General features: G+C 40.8%; 1 long non-coding RNA gene across 1 annotated transcript in view; it reads left to right on the top strand.

Annotated features, from left to right (window-relative positions):
- Positions 1-1411: 1411 nt before the first annotated feature.
- LOC135312851 (uncharacterized) overlaps positions 1412-25911 on the top strand; it is a 204974-nt gene continuing 180474 nt past the window's right edge. The window contains exon 1 of the long non-coding RNA XR_010372470.1: positions 1412-1936. This is a non-coding gene — a long non-coding RNA (uncharacterized LOC135312851). The remainder of the gene's footprint in view (positions 1937-25911) is intronic.

Below are 25911 nucleotides of genomic sequence, written 5' to 3'. Positions count from 1 at the left end.
CTATGGTCACTGTGAGGAACTATGGGGTATATGAAATTGTGAGGGATGTCAGGCTGTAAGGGGTGGCCTGAGAGTGCCAAGCTCTCCAGAGCAGCTCCAAGGCCTGCATGGCAATTCGTCTGCTCTGACTGACTAATGGCCACGACCCAATCAACTTCCTGGTATCTTATTGTAAAATACTTTACAAATAACTCTGCAGTGCTCAAATGGTACCTTGTAACACAATCCTTCTGAACAAGTCCCTGCCAGTCTAGCGTGCATGTGTACTCCTTTCTGGTTGTTTTCCTCTGTGCTCGTTGAATATAACGGGAGATCCTTATCCCAAGAACTAACAATGGCTTTTCAAGGGATTAGTGGGACTTAGTGGAGGTTTGGGGGTCCAAACCGCTGAGCCCTTTGCAGAACAAGGACCTCTGCCAAAGGCAGACGCAATAGTCAAGGTATAATAACGCACAAGTTGTCATTTTATTTTCAAAACAGAGGCAGCTGGCTATAGGAACGGCGATCATTATTGTACTAACAGTCGCAGGGGAAAACGTATTGGGAACTTGTTTGATGATTGGCATGCTGTCACTAAGCATTTTATCTCCACTGTGTAACAGTGTAAGTAAATCACCTTATTTTTCTATATAATGATTTTTTAAATTGTCTTTGTGGTATTGCCTACTACACACCAGCAGCAAAGATAACCCTACAAATGCTGTACATTTCATTGCGTTGAAGACCTCCTAGAAATGAATGATGGTGAAGTAAACACTCAGGAGGCAGAGGGAGGCAGTGCTCTTTCTTAATGCAAGAATGAACAAAATACAGCCCAGGGAGAATTTCTAGATTCTTCCACGCAATTCCTGAGTGACGTGGTGCCTAAAACCCCTCAAATGCCCTGTGGAAGATGTGGGGCACCAGATCCTTCCTGGGTGGCTGGTGTGCTCAGCACCGCAACTCAGCCTCCTGTGTCCTCCCAGGGCGCTTCCAGGAGGGTCCTGGGACGTTGTGATCTGCTGGGATCAGGTCTGTGAAAAAGGATTTATGGGCATTGATGACGTGCTTTGAAGTCTTTTGCAGGGAGCACTGCCGTAGGAAATATTCTGATATTTCCAAATGGAGAAACTTGCTGCCAAAGTGGGAATGCAAGGGAAATGTTCTTTAGCCATGGTAACACATCCACATTCCTATAACACATCCACATTTCCTATAACAAAACCGTATTTCCTGATGGGGAATTCCCACGTAATACTAATAGATAAAAACAACAAGCTTGCTTTCACGTCCAGCTTGCATTTTCGGGACATGCAGTGAAGAAACTTAAATCTGGAAGTTTCCATCCGTCTCCCCCGCGGCAGGCTGCTACTTTCCCGCTGGAAGAGGTAATGCCTTTGGAAAAACCCTGCCTTTTCCAGGCGAGCGCGGCGCGGTGGCGAGGTGGGCCGCCCTCCTGCGCTGCCCCGGCCGCGGCCTCCCGCCGCCCCGGCAGCCGCAGCCTCGCCGCCCGCGGGGCGGGGGGGAACAGGGAGTCCCCGGACGGGGGGAGCGGCGTCCTCTCCGCAGTGCCTCCCATCGCCCCCCCGGAGGTATAGATTGCTACCTAAAAATATATATATGTATGTACACACGCACACATATTTGTAAACCCAGTTGTTAAATGCAGCTAGTAAATAACAACCCTTTTAAAAAAAAAAAAAACCACCCCACACAAGCCATAATGATGATGATGACGGGAGGGGGGGAAATAAATAAATAAAAGCGAGCGAGAGTCGGCGAGGGAGAGGGAGGCAGGTTCAATTATCTAAACAAAGAAATCATGGCGGAGTGTTTACATTTGGCAGCCCAAAGACTGTTGGATTACGGAACCCCCCCCAAACCCCAGCGGCCCCCCCCGGCCCCCCGCAGTAACGGCTCGCCGGAGCCCGCCCGCCGACACCTCGCCGCGGCCCGGGTAAGTGCGGAGCTTGCTGTGGCCGGACCGGCGCCCTAGCCCTCCCCGGGCGGGCGGCGGGGCTGGGGCCGAGGCGGTTCCCCCCGCCCGGTGCCGTGCCGTGTGTGTGTGCGTGTCTCTGTGTGTCGCGGGGGGGCGGGGGGGGAACGGGACGACCACCGGGGGAGGGGGACACACACACATACGCGGGGTGTTCACGCCGCCGCGCTGTCCTCGGGCGCGCCGCACCGGGCAGAGGCGGCCGCCCCGCGTCCCCACGGCCGCCGTGCCGCCTCCCCGCCCCGGGGTCACGGCGCCCGGCGCTGACTGGCAGCTCCGCCCCCGCGGCCGGCCCCGCCGCGCCCCCCGCCCGCCCGCTGCCGCCCTGCCCCGCCGGGCCCTGGTGCCTGCCGCTGCCCGCTCACGATGCTTGTGTTCCGGGGCGGGGGGGTTGGGGGAAGAGGCCCCGAAATGAGCGTCGGGGGGAACGGGAGGGGGAGAGGGGGGGCTGGATGCGGCTCCTGCTCCCGGTGTCCGAGAGCCGCATGGCAGAGCGAGCGCGGGGACCAGAGGAGGCAGTCGGGAGCTGGCAACAGCACCGAGACCCTGGCCCCAAAACGCTCTCGCACCCAAACCCTCTAGCCGCCAAATGCCCTTGGCCCCAGATGCCCTCTCCCCGAAATAACTTTGCCCTGCAAATGCTCTTAACGCCTAAATGCTTTCGCCCCCAAGCACCCTCAGCCTCAAACACCCTCATCTTCAAGGGTCCTTGCCTTTAAAAGCCCTTGCTCCCAAACATCCTTGCCCCCAACGCTTTTGTTCCAGTCTTCCTCACTCCCAAACGCCCTTGTTTCGAAACAGCTTCACCCCCAAACAAACAGCATCACCCCCAGTCTTCCTTGCACCAAGACACCCTCACTCCTAAACTTTTTTTTTCCCCTCTCTGAACCCTCTTGCCCCGAGCCTCCCTCAACTAAGTAAGGGGATTAGCTACTCTTGGTGTTTCTCAGAACTGTCCCCCCCCACTTCATAGCGGGCCCTCCAAAACAGCCAGAAAGTTGCCTGGGTCCCTCCCCCTGCCAAGAAGCAGCCCCCGGACTGCTGATCTGGCACGGGGCCCCCCATAGGCCACTACTCTGAAATGTGGAAATGACCCTTTCAAGCAGACTGCAAGTGCTGCTCCCATGCGTCCATCAAAAAGTCCCCTGGCCCCAGACACGTCTCAGTGCTAGAAAGCTGTAAAACTAATCTGGCACCTCTGCCCTCCTGGATCTGGCTAACAGGCAGTGGCCTCCCCCCGGTTTTGTGGTACGAACACATGGGCTGTGTGTCCTGCTGCTCTGTGCTCAGGCCCGTATCAGAGTGTTGGGGAGGTGGCAACATGCGTGTGTTGGTTCCAGGGCTTTGCAGGCTGTTTTGTCAGGGTAGAGGCTGGGAGCAGAAGGACCGACAAAATTATTACTGTGGTAGTAGGACGTCGGGGCTGGGGAAGACAGTTGGTGTGTTCCAGGCTTTTTCTGACACAGTGCTGAATGTGTATTTCTGGGGCTGTACTCCCACATGTCCTAATTCAGAGTGCGTTGATCTATGCAAGAATGGGAGAGGTAGAGAAGCTGCATCTTTCTTTATTTCTCTTTGATCTGCTGGACTTAAAAAGTTTGTGGAGGTCAAATTCATGAATGAAGAGAAAAAGCTTGATATTGTAGAGTTATGAGGCACTGTAAATGAAAAAGGTGTTGGGACCCTGGGAGCTTGAGACATGCACTTTGCATGCTTTTCCATGCCCCTTCCCAAGGCAGCAGATCTTATAATTCTTTATTGTTGTGATGTTGAGAAGCCTGTGTTCATATCAACATGGTGGTGGTGGTGCATTGAGACAGTGAGGAGAACAGAAACGTGGCGATGCATATTGGTGCCGCTCCTGGGTGTGCTTGTGCAAGCACTGCGGGTTTGACTCTGCTGTGATTGTCTCTCTGCTGGGTCTGTGGGAGCACACAGTGCACTGTGGCAGTGCCAGAGGGGCCTGCAAACTATAGCTGTTGCACAAGATCCATGTCTGTCTGCAAACCCTCGGTAGCTGTCTTGCATTACCAGGTGGTGCGGTGGCAAGTTGCCTGTCAAAGTTACAAAGCACAGGTTAGCGCTAAGTGTTAAAGCACACAAAATTTTGCCTCTGAAGTTATCAGTAAAGAAAATGATGTTTTAATTTCTCAGAAGGTCATTGGTCAAAACCTCGTTTCTTTTCCTCTCTTTATTCCCTTCTCTCTGCAGCTACGTTCCCCTAGATCTACATTTAGGCTAGGCATTTCTGGCTTTGTACATTCTGTGGATAAAAGGTCTGTTGAGGAAATTCCCCTTACGCTTCGATTTTTTGCCACTTACTTCCTGCTTGAACTGTCAGTTCCTAGAGTCTCTGAAGGTCTGAGGCTGTTTTCTCAAGAAAAGCTCTTAATTTAAGTGGCCTGTTAACTGTTAATTGCTGTTCTGTTCTGGCTATTTACCTGAATATCATGTCAGCCCTGCTGTTCTGGTCTGGAGGCTACACTGGTTATCTGCTCTGATCTCTAAACTGCTACTGCTTTCTGCTGTTTTATTGAAGACCAAGGTAATATTTCTGGTCTTAATGCAAAGTGACATTTCCTTAGATTTAAGGATTTGGTTGAGCAAGCTGTCCCACTCGAAACTGCTTATACAATAATCTCAGTTTTATGTCTGGTTAAAAAAAAAAAAAAAAAGCTTCCCTGAGACTTAATATTCAAAGAGTTTTGTTGTTTCCTGTTCTTCAGTATGGATGTGTTTAGAGGAGAAAAACATTCAAAGCTGGGCAGAACAATGATGAATGGATGGGTAGGCAGTTAACAGAGTTAGGTAGGAGCTGGTGCTTATTAAACTACAAACATTGGTATGTTCACTTGAACTTATAATGTATGCTTACCAGCTGATGGAAAGTTTGGAGAAGGTCATGTTATCTCCAGGGTTGTCTTGAGATCTGTGCAGTTAATGCAACACTGGCAGTGCCGGTGCAATTACACCCCTAGAAACAATTTGTTTCATTTACTGTATTTAGTAAAGTTAGGTTCTGTTTTTAGATAACTAACTTTATAAAATCAATGCCATATTTTGGGTGTTTGATGGGGATAGTCACACAGAAATGATAAAAAAATACTGTTAGAACAGATATAATTTTGTCTCAGACTGTAGAGGGCATTTATGGGGCTGGTTCCCTTTTGGTGAGTGTAGTTTTTTGATTAATGAGAGTTCATTCGGGTATTGAGAGAACAAGAGACCTCTCAAATGACGTTGAATCTGGTTCCCCAGTATGTAATAGGATGAAACTCTCAGGCTGTCGCCGGACAGTAAGATATTCTGACATGAATATATATTTTGGAGCTCTGCACAAAATGATGATTTCATGCATAGGCAACACAGTGTGACAAGTCATATCCTGTGTGACCTTGTGCTTACAGTGTAAAGTTGTGTGATAATATATTCTGCTAAATTAATACACAAAATGTGTAGAACATACCTAATTTTTATACTGGTAATGTTTTTTTTTTCCAATTCTAAGCACCTTTTATGCTAAGACCTCAAAGTAAATCACAGGTAGGAGTAAACCAAGCTTCAGAACACCAGTGTGAATTTTTGTATTATCATTCAGAGACTACTTTGAAGATATCTTTATTAATTACTGTTATTTAATTTTCTGTTAATTATTGTCTGGTTTACTTGCTCTCTGATACTGTTTTCTCTCCTGACATGTTAGCAGTAAAATGCAATCTTATGAAACTGAAATATTTTAATTTCAGCCACAAGAATGGACAGATCTCTCAAGGCTAAGAGGAAAAATAATACTGACTTTGATTCCTCAAAGAATTAGCAGAGATTTTGCCAGTAGGATGTGTTTTATGTGGCTGGAACATCAAGTAAATTTGGGGTGTGTGGTTCATCCTGTGATGTAACTGTAGGTGAAAGGCTGATAAGACTTTACAAAGAGGTTAGGTGAGGGAACAAAAGAAACCTAAATTATTTGGTTTGATTTGAATCACAGAGGATAGGATTTCCAAAAGTACTGATTACTGGCTTAGTTCTTCTGTCATTAATGTCAGTGGTAAAAATGTCATTTACTCCAGTGAGAGCACATTTAGGCTACTGATGAGTGCTTTAGCAGTCTTGTCCTTCATGTTTGTAAAGTGTGAGTTGAATCTTGCATTCCTGATACTCCAACATCTGTTTCTTATAAACTTCAGCACAGGATTTGAGTCTCTGTCAGACCCCTGAATGTGGAGATAGAGTGGCATTTCTGGGGTAAGAATCCAGCTTGTAATGTTCTTCAGTAGCTTTTTCTCCATCTATGTGAGTGAGGTTGTATGGGCAGTCAATTAGTACAGAATTTACTCTAACATATTAATGCATATTTACAACCTTAATTCCAGTTTAACAGAATGTTTTGTGGTGGAACATTTACAGAAAGAGCATGTGGAAAAATTATCACTGCATGTATTAAGCACAAAGAAAGCATCCCTATACCGCTGTGTAGGAGCAACTGACAAAACAGAACATATTACAAGAAACTATCTTTTTCATTAAGTCTGCACAGAATGAGGATTTAACGCATGGGCAGCACAGTCAGTCCCAGAGGTTTAGTGCCCATAATCCCACCTTGAAAATGGCTTCAGAATAATAATTACTGTTACAAAATGGACACTGCTTCCAATTTTGGCACGTCTACTTCACACATAACTAATTGCAGACACAGAAAGCAAGATCTTATTTTACCAGCCACCTAGTTGCAGAAATGCAGCTATGTTAACCTTCCCATAAGATTTCCAGTCTCAAACTGGCAACTTTCAGCTTTGCCTTATTTTGCCACAATAATGCAGCGTGTGTGTGGCAGCCACCCTCACTTTGGCACGCTCAAACTATCCCTGGACATTAAGATACTATGACATGAATATATATTTGTGAGCTTTGCACAAAATGAGGATTTCACGCATAAGCAACATAGTGTGACGAGTAGTATCCGGCATGACCTTGCAAATGCAGCCTGAGCTCCAGAATAAACAGCTCAAAAGAGCAAGGAGTATAGCAGATTCTCAGGTTCTGGAAGGAAATCCCATCATTCAGTTCCAAGCCTGCAGCAAGTCACATACAACTCTTCCTGCAAGTTCCTAAAACTGACCCACTTTACACAGGTGGTGAAGTATCATGGCCCAGAGAACAAATATTTCCAACTACTTTCAGAAAGGCAGGGTTATTATTACAGAAAATCCATAATCGTCAGTGGAACTCATCACAGAGAGCTGAAAATCCTCTTCACGGCTGGAGATCAAAGCTCCTGGGTTCCAGATGTGGAGGATTGTTTCGCATTTTAACAGGGCCTATGTTTGTTGCTTCTTTAGGCTGAAGGTCCTCTCTCCCCTACGTTTTCTCATCAGCTTTTTTCTCTTGCTAAAGGATCGATAGGTTTGGATGAAACAGTTTTTTCTGCCTTTCAAAAGTAAACAGTGTGACCTTTTAAAAGTTGAAAATAACATGTATGTTACTGATACATATAGGGAGGTAAGAAAGTGTCTTCTCACACCTCTCTTTCTTACAGTTTAGAACAATCTGGTCCAGTCTGGCCGCTTGTCAGAGCTGGCCTTGAGTATGGGCAGCCAGACCCCTGGGTAGGGGGCAGAAGAGGTTGCAGAGCCTGTTGGTACACTCAGAGCCCTGACAAATAATCGTCCATACTGATGTTGCATATAATAAAAGCATTATTTATGCACACCTAATGACTCATTAGTGTGAAGTTTGCTTTAAGGTTATCTTTGCACAGATAGTATTATTGTACATTCTTGTTCAGGGGAATAAAATGAAATATGGTTTTGAAATATGCATGTTATCCTTATTTAGACTGTGTCAAAGATGCGTATTATTCAGCACATTTTTGAGTTCTTCACTGTATAAAATTTCAGGGGGTTTCATCAGCCTTTTAGGCATGAAACTGAGTTTAAAGCAGTGGGCTTGTGGTTAGTTCTGGTGCATAAAGCCCTGTAGAAACAAGACAGAAAGGGATCTCAAGAGGCCATCCTCCTTTCTCAAAGGCAGGATAGCTGTGCCATTATTGGTCAAAGTTTGTTCACTCCATTCTTAAAAACTTTCTGCAACAAAGTTTTTGTGGTCTTCCTTGGAAACCCATTGACCCAAATCTCCCTCGCCATATTGAATTCTATTATCACTTGTCCTGTCTAAATTGGACATGAAGAGGAGTCTATGCACTCCTCCCTGTCTTTTCATGTATCCGAAGAACATTACCGCATCCCTGCCAGTCATCTCCTCTCGGTACTGAGCAATCACAATTTATTTCCCTGTTCCTCAGAGGTCAAGTTCCGGACTCCCTCCAGTTAGTCCAGACCTATCCTGAATGGTTGAGCTGACAGCTAGACTCAGTCTCACTCCAGCCAATGCCCTGCCATCTCTCCTTAGGATGGAGATTATTTTATCAGGACTCTTGTTTAAACATCCCAGTGTAGTGTTTTCTATTTAGGTTCAATTCTTAGGGCTTTATTATTACATGAGGCTTGTAGACAACGAAGAAAGCATTAGTAAAAATGAATAATATATGTATCTTCATATGGCAATGTACCTTATCTGTAAAATATTTTTTCTTGTATGAGTTTCATCTTTCTTCTCTCTCTTTTTCTCATTGAGGAGATAATTTTAGATAAATGACAATACCACTCCTATTTCCAATGTAAGGGTAGGATTGTTTGACGTGTAACACAGTCCCATACTCTATAACTGTCCTATATATTTACAAGAATAAGTTATTCTGTTTCTGCTTTTTGCTATGGTCTATTAGGAAGATCATGCCTAAATGTTAGAATTATTAGTATATAGATGCAGACACAGCAGATCATAGACTCAGTGCATACATTTTGGCCTAAGAACAGATTCATTTTGCTTCTAAAAACATTCTATAGAGTATAATATATTTGATAATATTTCTTAAATTGTGAAGTCTTTGAGGTTGGGATATTAATAAATGTTTGCAGAGCACCTAGCATTCGTCTCTGATTGGGGCCTTTGGGTAGTTTAAAAGCATAAATATTTAATGGTAATGGTAATTACCATTTTTTTCAGAATAATAGCATCTTTGAAGTTCCATCCTGGATAAGCAAAATCCCCTTAATAGTTTTTTTTTTTCCACCACTTTGAAGAATATTCTCTTGTCATTGGAAGCATTCCTGGAATTCATGGTTTTGTACACTGCAAAAAAGCCGTACTTCATAAATTACAGAACTGTCTCCTGCTTAAGATGTACAGAAATCAGAATGCAAGTGGCATGACTGAGTGTATTCTGTGGATGTTTCTACCTTAGTGTTTTAGTTCAGATCAAGAATGATTAGAAGGGATCAGGCTTACTTCCAGCAGTTTGATTCTCATTGTGGAGCGGTCTCCCAGAGCAAAAACTGGATTCCTCTTGGATTAAACCATACCAGAAGGTATTATCTGCTGCTTGGGAGTGTTCCTGCCATGGGACCAGACCAGAACTAGCCTGTAATAAACTGCCTGAAAAGTATGTAATATGGACATTGGCTCCTTAGCACTGTTTTGCTTTACAGGTCATCGCTCGTTTCCGTGCCTTATCTGCTAATGTAGAGGTGATCTGAGAGGCCATTAGGGAATAAACCCCCCACTGATTGCATTGCACTAAGTTCACTGCTTTACTGAAAACCTCCAGGGAATGTTCTATCCAGCCCCTAACCACAGTGAAATATACTCTACTTCATTAAAATTGTGAAAGAAATGACAGAAGGGTTTTCTTTTGACTGCATTTATGAATTTTTGTGGAAAAGGCCAATTAATGGAACTATTTGTGGAGTCCTCTGCTTGGTTTTCGTTTGACGACCCTGTGGTAAGATACCTAGCAAGGCAAAGGCTTCGCTATATAGCACCGCAACCATGCAGAGAGGTACTTTAAGTGACCTATGAAGACTTGACAGAGTATTGACCACATGGTAGCCATCTAAAAATGGCTGTCATGATATATTGACAGCAGCAGTAGCAAATAAATAATACATATTTTTAAAATTTCCGTAATTACATGTTTACCCAATAGGCCATAACAGCTCTGTCCCAAGGAGCTGTTGCAGTCTGAGTAAATAATACATGTTTTAAAGTCCATAATTACATATTTAAACGATAGACTATCAAGGAAATAATGCACATTTTAAAAAGTCCATAATTACATATTTACATGATAGTCTGTAAATTCTGTAATTACTTATTTACACAATAGACCATAGCAGCTGTTACAGTCTATTATGGTAACTCTCAGAATTATATTATGGATTTTTTAATAACTTAAAAAATAAGTATATTTAGCCAGAAAATTCTATTGTTAGTCTTAAAAAAACCCCACAAACCTCTAAGATAGGGTGATACAGCAACTGAGAAGTTCTCATCCTGTTGGTGATAAATGTCTTTTGTTAGCATGAGGAGCTTAGGATTTTTCATTAATTTCAGAATTTCTTTATTTGGGTAACTGAAATATAAATATGCAACATTATATGAATATACTTTCCTTACTGTCATGTAGACATTCAATTTGGATAGGCAGTTGGGATTCTTAAAATTCTTTAGTTCCTGTTCTGCTCTTATTAAAATCAGTGATAAAACTCCATCAACCCTGCTTTCAGAAATCATTTATTTTGAGGACAGCACTTAATCATGTACTTGAAATCAATGGCACTTAAGCATCTTTTAAAAATAAGCACATACTTAAGGACTCTTATGAATTCTGGTGGACTGAAACATATGATTAAATGCTTTCCCGATTTGGGATACTGTCTTCCATGAAGGCAGAATTGGAACCTTCCACATACGTGGCTTTATTGGTTGGCCGTAGGTTTTTTTGTTGTTCGTGACATGGCTTCTCCCTGAGGAAAAGCTTTTTTAGCATGTTTAACTACAGACTTACATGTGGAAGAATCGGCACTATGGCAAACACGTCGCTGCTTCTTTGTTCTTTGTAGAGATTCATGGGTTGAGAATTCATCCACTGTTTTCCATAGCTCAGCTACTGAATTTATTCCTCATGTTAAAGACTGGATCAATACATCTAAATGAGACTTCTGTCCATAATTACTACTAAATAGCAAGGCTAAATCAAGCAAGTCAGAATCTGACATTTAGCTCAGCCGGACCTTATGCATTTAGTAACGAAACAGAGTATGAGAGAAACCTTTGATCCTCACTGTTAGTTTCATTAAAACATTTGAGCTGAGAGAATTTGAACTGTTGGGAGCCCCATTTATAGACATGCCTTAAATGTAGTGAAATATGCAAGTATGTTCTAAAAATGGTTTGAGGTCGAGGTGTTCAGCTGCGCTATATAGGCTGGTCACATATTTTGACTGAAAGTATCAGGTAAAGGGCTGAATGTTTTGTCTTTCCTTGGCGATGAACAGTATCGCATCAAATTTGGTAAAGAAATTGACTTGAACTGGGAAAGAAAAGCCTCACCAAGATATACTTCTGCTGTTTTTTGCCAGATGTTGTTACTGACACCAGTGCAGACGTTTGGATATTTGGGTAAGTGATCTGGAGATTCAAAGGCCAAAGGGAAAGTCAATGTCAATCGTTTGTTAAAAGCACAAAGCTGGTAGAAGAAATTATTAAATAGCAGGAGCCTAATTTTTACCTCTTGCATGGTGCTTCTCACCTGTGTAAAACAGATAAACAGCATTACCTGACTGGTTAGGCTTTGAAACCAGCAAATGAAAACAAGGGATTTAAGGGATTAGAGAACCAAATGTGAGAGCAATAACTTCAGGTTCTGTAGGAAGCATATTTAAATGGTTTAAATTTAAAAGCATCTTCATTTTTGCAATCTCCACAACAAAACCTTGCATTTGAGAAGCAAAACATAGAAGACAGCTCTCTCTTGTTGGGCAGCCCTGTGGCACTCAGCACAATGAGAATAACCGATCCTCTTCATGTAAGTGCTATCCCTGTGAAACTGTCAAGGTCAGTTTCTGTGTCATTTTTCTACTCTGTTTTCCATTTAAAAATATACACATAAACCTTTGCTGGTTTTGTAACACTTCCAAGCTTTACACTTGAGTTACCATACAGGAATTGTCATCTTGTACATGTACATCCCAGTCCTGTGAGTGGTTCAGATTCTTTGAAGGTTTTGCGGATCTTCAGCTTTTCACCAGGTGAATGTTGAGAGCCTTCACTTCTCCCACCCTTTTTATTTGTAAGGCATCCATCCTTACCAGGCAGCATGTTATCTGCCAGAAGTTCTGTTACGTATTACTGTGAAATAAAGATTTTGTACTCATGTAACTGTGACAGTTCTCTAATACTTCTAACCTGAGTCTGAATACATCCAGAAGTGCATACTCTAAATTTACACAAATAAACAAGATGTGTTGCACAATATAAGCTATATAAAGGAAAAGCTTTATTATCATATGCTTTTTGGGCACAATCCAGCTTATTTTATTGTGAAAAATCCCACTGGGGAGCCAGCACAGGGAATATTACATGAAGAAGGCAGGCAGATTCCAGGACATTATATTTGCCAATAAGCAGTACTTTGCACTTGTAATTTTGTTAATTGTCAGAAGTAATTTAAATTCATCAATTATCAATGAGTAATTCTATCAGAAGTGTTTCCAGGAAAATTTAAAATCCCAGTTGGATTGACACAACACTTTCTCCTTCAGAGATAGATAAATTTAGTAGAGGGTAATGTGTCTCACATGGTATTTTGGAATGTTCCTGAACAATTAGATTTGAGGTAAAGTGAGACTTTATTGCTGTCTTCATGTATGCAACAGGAGAGTATGTATCTTTCTGAGAGGGCAGAGCCAGACTTTTCTCAGAGGTGCACAGTGAAGGGGGAAGAGGCAACAGACACGAGTGGAAACAGGTGAAATTGTGATTTGGGATTAGGAAGAGTTTGTCGCAGGGGGGCTAGTCAAACACTGAAGCAAGTTACCCCGATTGACTGAAATCTCAAACCTTGGCAATTTTTGCACTGGGTTCCCGCCTGTCTTTTGTAGGTTGCTGTAGATGTAGGACAGCTTTTGGCTGTGGTTCCTCACCATCTTGCCCATATTCTGCAGAGAGCTTTCAGATTAAAACATGTTGTGCAACATAAAAATAAACTGTTACTATTACTGGTTTGTGTTGGTCCTCATTTGTGATAGAAGAGCAAGTGATTACACCACTTGGCAACTATGATGACAAATACCTATTTGTCAGAAATAGTTATTTATATGCACTTCTTTGTTTTCTTTTATTTTTTTTATTATAATGGAACTTGAGGACAGAGACAGATTTCTTCACTGCAGTGTTAACTATGGAACATCATCTGTTGCTTCATATAATGATAAATATTTCTGAGACAAAACATCATGAAAACCTTTACGTATGGATTCCTCTATCCTGGCTATTAGGATGAAGAGTAAAACTACAGCTTCTTTTCCATATCGGCCAATGTTTTGCATTTGATGATGCCAGGTACAGCTGAGGAACACTGCAAGAAAGGAATGACCATCCTTTAAATGCTTTTTTTTTCTCAGTCCTTTATACTCTGTGTTAAATTTAAGAATCTGTGAAGATAATACTGAAATGGCTGGGCATCTGGAAGAGGGATTCACATTCTGCAGCACAGTTGGTCAAGAAGGCCTATCTAATAGGTGGGTAAACTGGGTCTCAGAGAAACTAAAGGACCTTCCCAAGGTACCCCTTGGAGGAAGGTAATATAGCTAGCCTAGAACTGAGGAACTTTGCCTCTTTTGTCCCATGCATTAGTCAAGAAAAAATGGTGCAGATTGGTAAAGATAGTTATTTTCCTTCTGTCTTAAACCTATTCTGAGAGCTGAACTTGATGAATTTCAGTGTTCATCAAAGCAAAGGAAGTTTTACTGTAGCTCTAACTAGAGCGAGAGGCAGCGTGGAAAGGTGTTGTGCAAGCAAGCCCTTGCAGCTGTATTAATGGACTTCAAACCTGACCTGCCGCACCCCTTCAGTGAACTGTCAGGCCTCTCTAGTTCAAAGAGTATAAAGGGGAATTGGGCTATAGTTAATGGGTTCATCTGTTTTTCTGTTGCATGAAGTCTTGACTCTTTGTTTTAAAGGATGTTGGAAAAATATCAAGCAGAGGACTAATGTGAGGAGCAGGAAGAATGAGGCAAATATGAAGCAAAATGACCAGAGCTAAGAACTTTCTGTAGCAGCCGATCAGAATAGCTGTGGTTCTGCCCTGTTGAGTCCTGCAGAAATTTAAACAGTCAATTAAAAGGATATGCGTAAGAAAGACCAGAAAAAAAAAGTCAGCAAAGTTTTGGATACAACAGATTCTATTTACATGTAATAAATGTCATCCTTTCTCTTGACTCTTGTTCAGTTTTCTACTGCATTTGTTCAAAGGATGTGCATTTTAAAAATGCAGCTGAATAACTTTCTGAAAGCAAAATGCTTAAATAGGCCTGGTTTTGGTCTTGCTAATTTTATGGTTATGCACCTAAAATAATAATATCAATAACAAAAACTAGATGCCTGTGGTGGTGGTGGCAGCAACGCATGTTAAGTACTAGTTGCTCATGTTGGTCAGGAGACATGTTTGAAATTCAGAAAGTCAGACTTTCAGAAATCAGGTCTTCAGGTAACCAAAACAATGATTTTCCCAAATTTTTATATCCTATCTTTTGAACACTTGATGTTTACACACACAAAGAGAGATGCTTCAGCTGTTGTTCCATACAAGCCGTGTTGAATGACTGAAAAGTAAAATAAGTCTTCTCAGCCATGAACAGTGCTTGTAAGTAATTGGTCGCTAATATAATTAAGGGCTAGTGGGTTTGGTACCTAATATATTTTTAATACATTGGGGGATTCTGAGCAAAATATGAGAAAATGAGTAACTTAGTATAAGACCTATTAACATTCACAAACCCATGTTTTCACAATCTCCAGCTCAGGGTTTTTACACAATGGACTTTTAATGAGTGTTAGTACATTTTCTGTACAGCTAAAACAGTTTTGTACAAAAGTAGCCATATATCAAAAGCGTGCAAGTGACTAGTGACTGGTTTGAGGCCGGTTGAAAATTTGGTGTGTCTACATCCTCAGCTATCATATAATTTCACAACTGCATTTATATTCAGGCAATGGTGTTAACACTGTAGCTTTTGTTATAGTTCTTATAATATTTCTGAATGCTATTATAATAACTTCTTTATCACCTGCACCTTTTAATGATTCATAAATTCCTTGATTTCTATGAACAGCAAACTATAATAGCACTATAATCAGGACTGCATGCTAAGGTATAGCAGAAACTTCTGCTGCCTGACTACCTCCAGCTTTAGTTCATTGCCTGACTAAATTGTTCAAAATGAGGTTTCCACGACAATTTGAAGCAAGGAACTCCCGAGTTCAACACGAATACCAGTGAAGGAGACCATGCTGAAAATTAAAAAGCAAAATAGACAATATCATGTAACAGATTTCAAATAGAGTAAATGCAAGAACATTCACTGTATAACAGGCATATTTTTAGCTGTACCATAATTTCTCTTTTTCCTCTTTCAGTCATTTGGTCCTTTTAACTAACAATTTCCCATACCCGCTGCCTACGCCCCGCATACACTGCACACATATGTTCTGCCACAATGATACTTTCCAGTAACTTTTTCGGGGATGGTTTAACAGCTTCATTTGAAAACATGATGAGATTCTGTGAATCAGGTTGCGTGATAAATGCTGGTTTTCGGGCACTGCTCTTTGTTTTCCACCTACCAGGATTAAATCAGTCCCTTACAACTGCAGTAAGTGAAACATCAAAAGCATGACAGAAATCACAGCTACTCTAATCAGAGGTCTCTGTGGGTTTTTTTACTGCGGTTTGTTTTTTCTCCCTAAGCTTTTGAGAAACTATCTCACTCTGAGAATTTGGCATGGTGTGCAAAAGCTTTTCCAGAAACTAGTGATATAGTTTCATTTTATTCCATCTTGGTACTGATTAAAAGCTTTTCGTTTCGGCTGGCTGTGCCATGCCTTATGTGATCAGTCTGCTTGAAAGGTGTTCATCATAAAACTCACCATTTTTCATATTAATTTTGGTAGTTTTCTCAACTCATCATGTCTGTCCAACCAATATCTTGTTGGATAGGCATGAAGAAAAGTCTCCTATCTTCTAAAGGACAGGTATGAGATATCTTAATTTCATAAATAAGCTTGTGCTGCACTAGTTCATGATGAGATGTGCTGTGGGTAGAAACAGAGCGCAGTCAATATGCTCCTTTCACAAGCTGTTAAGTCATTAAAAAATAAACCTTCATTGATCAGAGTATGTTCAGTATGGAGCGATTTCTCAGATGTGCTCATTGCTGGCCTAACTCTGCATCTGGTGAAGTCAGTGGGAATTCCACTATTATTGAAAGAATTAGGCCAACTGAGTGCTTTTGAACATCACACAATATTTTTTTTAGTTTTTTTTTAACTGTGCATTTGTAATTTTTGCTTTGCTAAAGGCATTTACGGCAAACCTCTTTAAGCATTAGCAACCAAACAGGTATGAACTCCATTCCTCTACTGCAGAGTAATACTCCTAATGGCACTGAATGACACCCTGCCTTGAAGCCAATGGCAGCTGTGTCTGATTAGGAAGGAATGTATGAAATAATAGAAAGAACCAATATGGAAGTGTCATGGTTTTAGCTGGGAAAGAGTTAATTTTCTTCACCGTAGCTGGCATAGTGCTGTGCTTTGGACTTAGTATGAAAATAATGTTGATAACACTCTGATGTTTTGGTTGTTGCTGGGTAGTGCTTGTACTAGTCAAGGACTTTTCTAGCTGCCCATGCTCTGCCGGGTGCACAAGAAGCCGGGAGGGGAGGTGGCACAGCTAAGAGAGGAGATTCAAACTGGCCAAAGGGATATTCCATATCATAATGTCATACCCACTATGTTAACTGGGAGAGCAGTTGCGGCTCAGAGACCAACAGTGTCAGTCAGCAGGTGGTGAGCGGTTGCATCACTACTTGTTTGGATTTTTGTTTTTTTTCCTCCTCCCGAGGGTTCATCTCTCTCTTTCTCTCTCTCTCGTTATTTTCTTTTTAATTATATTGCTATTATTATTATTGTTATTACTGTTTTATTTTAATTATTAAACTGTTCTTATCTCAACCCACAAGTTTTCTTACTTTGGCCTTTCCGATTCTCTTCCCCCATCGCACAGGGGTGGGGGGAGTGAGCGACTGGCTGTGTGGTATTTAGTTGCTGACTGGGGCTAAACCACAACAGGAGGTAAAGGAGAAAGCACATAATCTCATTGGTATAAGAGAATTTCTATATCAAGTCTTGGAGATAGGTAATCAAATGTTTAGTTTAAGAGGTTCTTTTCTAGATTGGCAGTAACTACATCTAAATTAAACATATAAGCATTTTTTTCACTCACACCATTTTCTTCTGAAGATGTTACATGCCAGCCTGCTCTGTAAAGGGGACTATCTCCTAAGGCTGGTGAGGTTAAGAAATCATTTCCCTTTTCTTTTGTTCATGATATGTTTCCATTTGAACTGTCAGTTTCCCATTTCTGTAGCAATCACTATACTATTCCACTGCTTGTAACTAATATGTTGAGAATAATTTTTTAAAAAAATCTATTTCCAGATTCTATATTAGTTTTAACTTCTTGTGGGGTTCTCTGTGTCATTGTGGACAGATCAATGAAAAACTCTCCCTGATAACTTGGCCACTGAATCTGATCCAGCTTCCACTCAGATCAGTGGCAATATTGCAACTGATTTCAGTGGGTAGTGATCAGTTTATTAGTGGGATGGGATGAATAATATGACTAAAATATTATGCCAATAAGTCAATGGGCCTGGTCCGTACAGAATATTCTATTTCCACTAAGGAGGAAGTGCTCGTGTTGGAATTGCTAGAAATACCAAAGGACTTGATAATGGGGACTAACCAAAGAAACAAAGTAGGTAATTTTAGAGGACAACCAAAGGAAAAGAACACTTAGTGGCTCATGAACAGTTGAAAGCTAGAGAGAAATGATTGTGAGACAGCTCTGTTCCATGCTTTTTAGCACATCACCCCAATAGTATTAGTCATACTTAATGTCTTAATTTCCTTTTAAGAGGTATGATTTTTTTCCCCTACTGAAAATTCTGTAGTTTTCTAAAGTAAGCAATAGTCTGACCTAAAGATGCACTGTCATTGGTGAAGAAAACCACCGATTTCTGTAAGTTTTGGGCCAATCCCCAAGATGCTTCAGTGTGCCAGTTTGTTTTCATTGCTTTATATTACAGTGATCGACAAAAGTGAGGAGGCTTACTTCTGCCATCAATTGCAATTTGCACTGGGTTTTAAAAAAAAGTTTTCCCTTTCTTGATTCTTGTGATGTTCAGAGGGCTTGCTTCTCACCTCTTTCTCTTGTGGAAACCAGAAATTTTAAATTAATGGAGTACATCAATGTGAGAGACTTGAACTTTATGCCTTTCAAGGGTAGAGCCCCTTTGCTTGTTATTTGCTGCTAGTTTTGTTAGCATAAATTTTTCAACACTGAATTAATTTGTCTACACTTCTTCTCTGCCAGGTTTTTAGTCTGTCTCAGTGTACTTCAGTCATTCTGAATTTTAGCCCGTTTCTTTTCATTGACTAGCCTAGCAGTTTTTCTCTATCAAACATATCCTGTCGTCTTACTGATTGTTCCCACACTTCCTGACCTTGTAGATTAGTCTTCCACATGTCAATCTATCAGAAGCTTTCCTGAAGAGTGTGGAAGATATGCTTGTACCTTCCATTATGATCAATAACTTGTAATTCTTCTTTAAAAAGTGCTGAGGGCATTTTTAGGCGTGATATCCCTTTGGTGAGCCGTTCTAGCAGTTTCTTGTGCAGCTATACAAACTTTTAATCATATTTTTCCTGAAGTAATAACGTTTCAAGAATATGTCATAGGTGCGAAGTCAGGGGTGTGTATTTGTCTAGATAGCGGCTATCGTTGACCTCTCATCAGTCCAGCTCATATTTCCAAACAAGTTTTAAATATATCTGCTAATGATTCCTCTATCTCTTCTGACATATCTTTCTGAGCACTGAATTAATTCTCTCTATTCCTGGAGTTATGTCAACCTTCAGACTTTCTAATTTCTTGACGAGTTGTTTTGGCATGTTACTGATTTTCTTTGGTGTTTATTCTTCCTCCCCCAGGAAATCTGTGTCTGATCCTGTCATCAGTCCCAACTTTGTTTTGTGGACAATAAAATAGAGTTTAAGTGGTCTCTCCTTCCTGTTAGTAAACTGCCATTTGCCATTTCATAGGTGTGCTTCTGTTTCTTTGGTCACCTTATGCTCTTTACATGCTTGAAAAGAAAAAAAATCTTTATTTACAATTTCCTCACCTTATGTGAACTTTTCCTTTCATTTCCCCCCTTTGCTTTCCATATCAGTATGTTATAGTCTTTTAATTCCATGCTATAATCTTTCTAGTTGTTTTCCCTGTCTATATTTTTATAACTTAAATATGCCTTTTTCTTAAATCAATTTTCATACATTTTCCTCTTCATCCACAATATATATTTTAACACACAATGTTCTGATTCTAGACAGCGCATATAACCTTCAGGCATGTAATAATTGACTTTCAGTACTTTCCATTTCCTCCTCTCTCCTTTTCCTCCAGTGCTGTTTTCCATTCAGTCTCACCCACTGTTTCAGTAGTTCTCTTTTCTGAATTCAGAGTTTTGATTTTTTTTTGTGTGCATGTATTTTTGTCACATTGTCATCTTAATTAAAACTGTGACTAGAGTGTAACCACTGCTGAATTGATTCCAGTTACGTCCTCTTCTGTTTAAATCCTAGGTGAAGCAGTAATTCTTGCTCTCATTCTTTTATATATTGTTTAAAGAGACAATACCATCTAGAAAACATGTTTAAACGCAGTTATAAAAGCTGGTTGATGGGCAGAATTTTAACCTGTGGTGCTGTATTTGTCCAAGGAGAGGGCGCAACACAGAGGCACAGATGCAGGCTACCCAAGGCAACACTGGCGTGCCTCACAGGGGGTGGGGGTTTTCCCCTGGGCCTTGCCCTGGCAATGCTGTGCCGCAGGGTAGGAGCTTGTGGCTTTGGGATGGTAGCTCTCTGGCGATGCAGAGCACCTCTGGTCTTCAGAGAGGACATACTCTGCAAGGAAGCAGTGACAGAGGCAAATGAATGTCAATATGTCCCTTTGACAGTGTAGGGCATCCTTACAGTACCAATAACTGCTTTTAGCCATCTTAGCTATGAAACAGTGCTTTGTAGAGTAGTTCATAGAAATCTGAAGTTGTATTTAAACAATAGGTCTCCAGCCTTGCCGACAGAAAAAGTAATTTATTTTGCAGTCTCTTCACATATAATAACACAATCACATATAGTAGATTCTGTCCTTCTGCACTTTGCTATACAGTGTTAATGACTGGCACTTAAATACTTTACAAATTGAATTGCACTTGTATGAGAAACTGGATTGATAAAATAAATTACTATATTTTATAAGTTAAGGTTTTGCTTCTGCAATTGTAGCTGCTACAAATTACCTAAAACCCTTTTTATATCGCTTCTCACATGGCTATATTTTACAACTACTCTAATAAAAAATTCTATACAAAAATTGTTTGATATTAATCGTAATCATTAACAACTTGATAGATTCTTGTTAAGTATATTTGCAATACATTTAATCTTATTAAACTCAGCTCTGAGTTGTTTCTTCCAAATATTATAGGTCTTTATGAAGCTAGCAGTATAAAGAAGAGATTTCAACCATTTTCGGCCAAGAATTAGTTTAGCTTAATGGATCAATTCTTTTCTTATTAAACTGAGTCTGACCAATGCCAAGTAATACATTCAGCATTGATCTTTGTCTCACCCTGCTGTAGCTTGCGTTCTCTTTATGTACATGAAAAATAAGGTGCCAGGAACAAAAACAATGCCTGTATAATACAAATATAGAATTTTTCAGACTTCCCTTCTGCTTATCCTTTCAGTTTGTTATTAATGTCTTGTTCAATGCTTTTCTGAAATGCATTTTTTAAAATAACTTTTCTTTCAATAAAGGATATTTCTCCCTTTTGTAATTAACAAAAAGCAAAATGAACAATAATAAAAGAGATCCATATACCACTGACACACGTGAAAGTCCTGATAGGGATATCTCATTCAGTTTTAGAAGGTATCTGTTCAATTTTTCTGTGTATGTGGTTTACACAGTGAAGTTTAATCTGTAAATGAAGGAAGACTTCTTAACAAGTAATCTGAACCAGTGGTCTCTTTGTCTTTATAAAAATAATTTGATTTAACCTGAACATTGAAAATTACATGAAACTGGAGACATGATAGTTCAGATAATGACAAAAATTGATATCATAGTGTTTCTGCTAAAACTCATTTTTGCACACTTTAAAGTTCAGAGATAAATACTTTGTGAAGCCTGAAGTTTCTGGTAGAGATCGGAATTCCATGAGAACTTTGCCTTTTTTTTTAAGTGGCACCAAAAATTCTGATTTACTGTACTAAGATTTCATGCAGGGTCAGTACGTACTTATGAACACCCCTTGGGTTTTGCTTACATCATGGACCTTTCCCAGCATCCTAAGTGTGCCCCGTGGCCAGATTTTAAGTGAAAGTATGGGCATATTATGTAAGTAATATCACATAAAAGTAACTGTCTTGTATTTCTGTATCCAGAATTGCTGTTGCAGGTTTGTGAATGCAAATAATGGTGAAATAAAGTGATAGAACTATACGCTCAGAATGCCAGATTAGTATTTGCAAGTTTCTTCTTGTACTTGTATGTTTTAAATGCATTTCATATTTAACATTTTGAAAATGTGACACATTTCCAAAAGAGTCTAGATATGGAAAAGTGCTTATTGGACATGTCCTGTACAAGCTACTGATTATATAAAGACGGACATCTTGGGAGGTAAAGATGCTGGATGCTTTCTGCATCTGTATCTGCATCTGCAATCATATTGGTTCTTTGAAGGAATGATTCTGAATATGTTTTTATAGAGCTGATCTACGTTGTTACTTGATTGCTTCTTTAATATCACAGAATAAGTTATCAGATAAGAAATCTATAACCTTCTGTGACAAAATTACAGGCTTCCACCTTTGGAAGTAAATATGTACTGCTTTGTGAGCTTGCTACTAGAAAGCAAAATAATCACAATGCTTTCATAAATCCAAAATTCCATCCTGTAGAGGGCAATGGTACACATAAACGTAATATAGTGTGTTATACAAAACACAACAAGCAACTGAGACCTGTAAATCCTTCCAAAGTCTATAATATGATCTAGTCCTAAATATGAACTTGTGTGTTTGCTGTTATACACTGTCCTGTGTGCTCATTTAAAAGTAAGTTTGGGTTGTTTTTTTTGTTGTTGTTGTTGTTTTTATACCTAAGTATTTCTGGGGTTAATAAATTAATAAACAGAAAAATGTTTACGCTATGACTGGGATCTTGAAAGGAGATTAAAGAGTATCAGTGTCCAAATTCCAGTGAAATTCAATCGATTTGTTTAAAAATCCCAGTGTTTAAATATTTGAAAAAGTATCAGGCATGTCAGTAGAGGGGGCTTAAATGGAAGTGAACAGGATGGTATGTTTGAAGTTAATGACTGTTTTGTGGCTTAGAACGGCCACAGAACCCTTTGACTATGTATTTATGGAAGTCAGACATAGACCAGGTTAAAATGAGAGTTAGGGATGGATTCAGAGTTTTATTTTCCTTCCTGTCCAAACTTCACAGTAGTTCTACATCAATAAACTTTTGTGTCTTTTACTTACTATTCATTCTTAACCATACATCTCTGGTTTTAGGGATAGGTACAATACAGAGACAGCATTATTATCCATGGTAGCTGATCTCTGGATCAATACGGGTAAAGTATCCATAAAGGTTTTGTTGATTTGCTTGAGAAAGCTTGCAGGGATGGATAGGAAGGTCCTTCAGTGGGTCAGCTTCTTTCTCTCTGAGTAATAAGCATTACTCTGTCTTCCTAGGAGGGTAAAGTAAGACAGTATGGCCTTTTTTGACTAATATATAGGTGCCGCACAGATCTGTATATTCCCATTCAACTCAAGTCTCTCTGGTTGCTCAAGCTTAGCAGATACAGGGATGTGAGTGAGAGCAAGTTAGTTAAGGTTTTATCCCAGCTATAATACAATCATCTGTTCTTGTAAACCACTCTCTCATGTATCGAAATGACAGCTTTGCCTTTCATTGCAGGTAAACATCTGCTTGACTTTTGCCAGTGGAGTTCACTTTTTCAGCTGTTCTGAATGAGCTGTTCTTGGTATAGTTGGACTACCAAAAGATAGCTGTTCCAAGTTCTGGTGAACATTTGTTTTCCTGTAGCTGTACGCTTCTACGGGAGAACTTATCTTGGGCCGCATATCTCCGGGACACAGGGCTCTACCCACCCTGGGGACAGTGATGCACAGACATCAATATGATGGATACAAAATGTCCGTCTATTTAGCTGCGTCACACGCTTATATAGCTCTTGCGCTTCCTGTTCCTGCCACTCCTATGGGGAGGAGTCTATCTTTCCGTCACATCCCGTAATCTTCCGGTCACCGATCCCTGTCTATTCCCCTACATTTTCCTAACACTTTTCCGATGTCTGCAAAAGTAACTTAATTTCAGAAAGGCTGCGTGCCCTGGGATTTCCCAGTGACTTTGCATTTTTCATATATTTCAGCTCCTCTTCGTTTCAACTTTCTTCCTTTCAATTTAAACTAAGTCCCTGCCCATTGCCATTCCCAGCAATATTTATTTTCACAGAATCACAGAATCCCAGGTTAGAAGGGACCTCAGGGATCATCTAGTCCAACCCTTCTAGGAAGAGCACAGTCTAGAAAAGATGGCCCAGCACCCTCTCCCAACGACTCTTAAAGGTGTCCAACATGGCCATGTCAACCACTTCCCTGGGGAGATTATTCCAATGGCTGACTGTCCTCACTGTGAAAAATTTTCCTCTCATGTCCACCCGGAATCTCCCCAAGAGCAACTTGTGTCCATTCCCCCTTGTCCTCTCCATGTGACTCCTTGTAAAAAGGGAGTCTCCGTCTTCTTTGTAGCTACCCCTTAAGTACTGGTACATGGGGATGAGATCCCCTCTGAGCCTCCTTTTCTCAAGGCTGAACAAACCCATTCTCCCAGCCTGTCCTCATATGGCAGGCTTCCCAGTCCTCTGATCATCTTGGTGGCCCTTCTCTGGACCCCTTCCAGCCTGTCCACATCCTTTTTTTGTACAGCGGGGACCAGAACTGTACACAGTACTCCAGGTGTGGCCTGACAAGCGCCGAGTAGAGCGGGATAATGACTTCTTTCTTTCTGCCGGCGATGCCCTTTTTGATGCAACCCAGCATCCTGTTGGCCTTCTTGGCCGCAGCAGCGCACTGTTCGCTCATGTTGAGCTTTCTGTCCACCAGGACCCCCAGGTCCCTTTCTACAGAGCTGCTCTCCAGCCAGGTGGATCCCAGCCTGTCCTGCACTCCCGGATTATGTTTTCCCAGGTGCATGACCTTACACTTGTCCTTGTTGAACTTCATAAGGTTCTTGCTGGCCCACTCTTCCAGCCTATCCAGATCTCCCTGCAGAGCAGCTCTCCCTTCTGGAGTGTCTACTTCCCCACTCAGCTTGGTGTCATGTGCAGACTTCATCAGGCTACACTTGATCCTGTTATCCAGATCACTTATAAAGATATTGAATAACATTGGGCCCATTTTGCCCAGAGACAGACACTTGCTGTCTCTCTCTGATACAGACCTTGACACAAGGGTCCACGTTAGTGTACTCCAAAGGCAGGCTGACTGTGTCACTCCTCATTTTGTGGTCTTGTGGCGTAGTTGTAGAATATTTTGAGAAGTTAAATACACAGCAATAGGAGAAAGAGGAGAATTTCATCATGTTCACCGAGCACAATGTAAGTAAGTAAACGGTGTAAGTAAGAGGACATAAACCCTATTTAGCTACATAGGCTTGACCTGGTTTCTAGAAAATTAGCGTGGTTTTGGCTGTAAGATAGGGGCCAGGGATTTCATGTATGGGCATCGTAAATGTAATTCTACTGCTCTAGCCAGTGGGCACTCCAGGTTTTTTTTGCACGGTTTCCCTTCAACTGGCTGATCTACCTGAAGCAATTAACTCTACTGATATGATATACGATACGATACGATACGATACGATACGATACGATATGATATGATATGATATGATATGATACGATATGATATGATATGAAAAGAAAAGAAGTTTCAGAACATGAAGCTTGGGAATCTTCAGATTAATAAAAGACAGGAGAGAAGGGGACAAGGTTAAATAAGCTAGTCAGGAGACCTCAGCAATGGGTGCTGAAGATCCAAACCTGGCTGCCTCTCTGTTGATTATGTATGTGCTGTCTCCAGGATAGAAATTTCAAAGGTCTCCGTAAGCCAAAAGCAAACTGCAACAACTGTGTTTTGCCGTCCCCACTGTTAGCTCTGGAGTAGACACATATGTAGCTCAAAACTAGGAACAGATGATAAACTATTGTTTTGAATAATTAAATCTTGAGGGTGTCTCTATTGCTATTCTCTTTAACCTCATTTGTTTACGTTAGAACATTTCTTAAAGATTTATGTACATGTGTGTGCAGAACAGCATTATTTTCTTCTGTACTATGAAAACTTGTAGGCATTGCAGTAGGAATTTGATGCAAAAATCTGGGACTGCATGGGATTTAAATGGCTTTGCTTCAAAAAAAGACTTGCTGTCTGCCTTCAAACAAATGTCTGAAGTTATATTATGATATAAAATCTACAAAGCTGTTGAAAGAAGATACGTTTCAAGTGTGTAGCTGCAGTGCCTTGAGAACAGGTAAAATCTAACCAAGATATTGCAATTCTCCTATGCATTGTTAAAAATCTTCTGTTGTCTG

The sequence above is a fragment of the Phalacrocorax carbo genome, chromosome 3 (assembly GCF_963921805.1).
Source record: "Phalacrocorax carbo chromosome 3, bPhaCar2.1, whole genome shotgun sequence".
NCBI lineage: Eukaryota > Metazoa > Chordata > Aves > Suliformes > Phalacrocoracidae > Phalacrocorax > Phalacrocorax carbo.
Note: the sequence above shows the minus strand (reverse complement) of the source record. Positions and strands in the feature narration are given on the sequence as shown.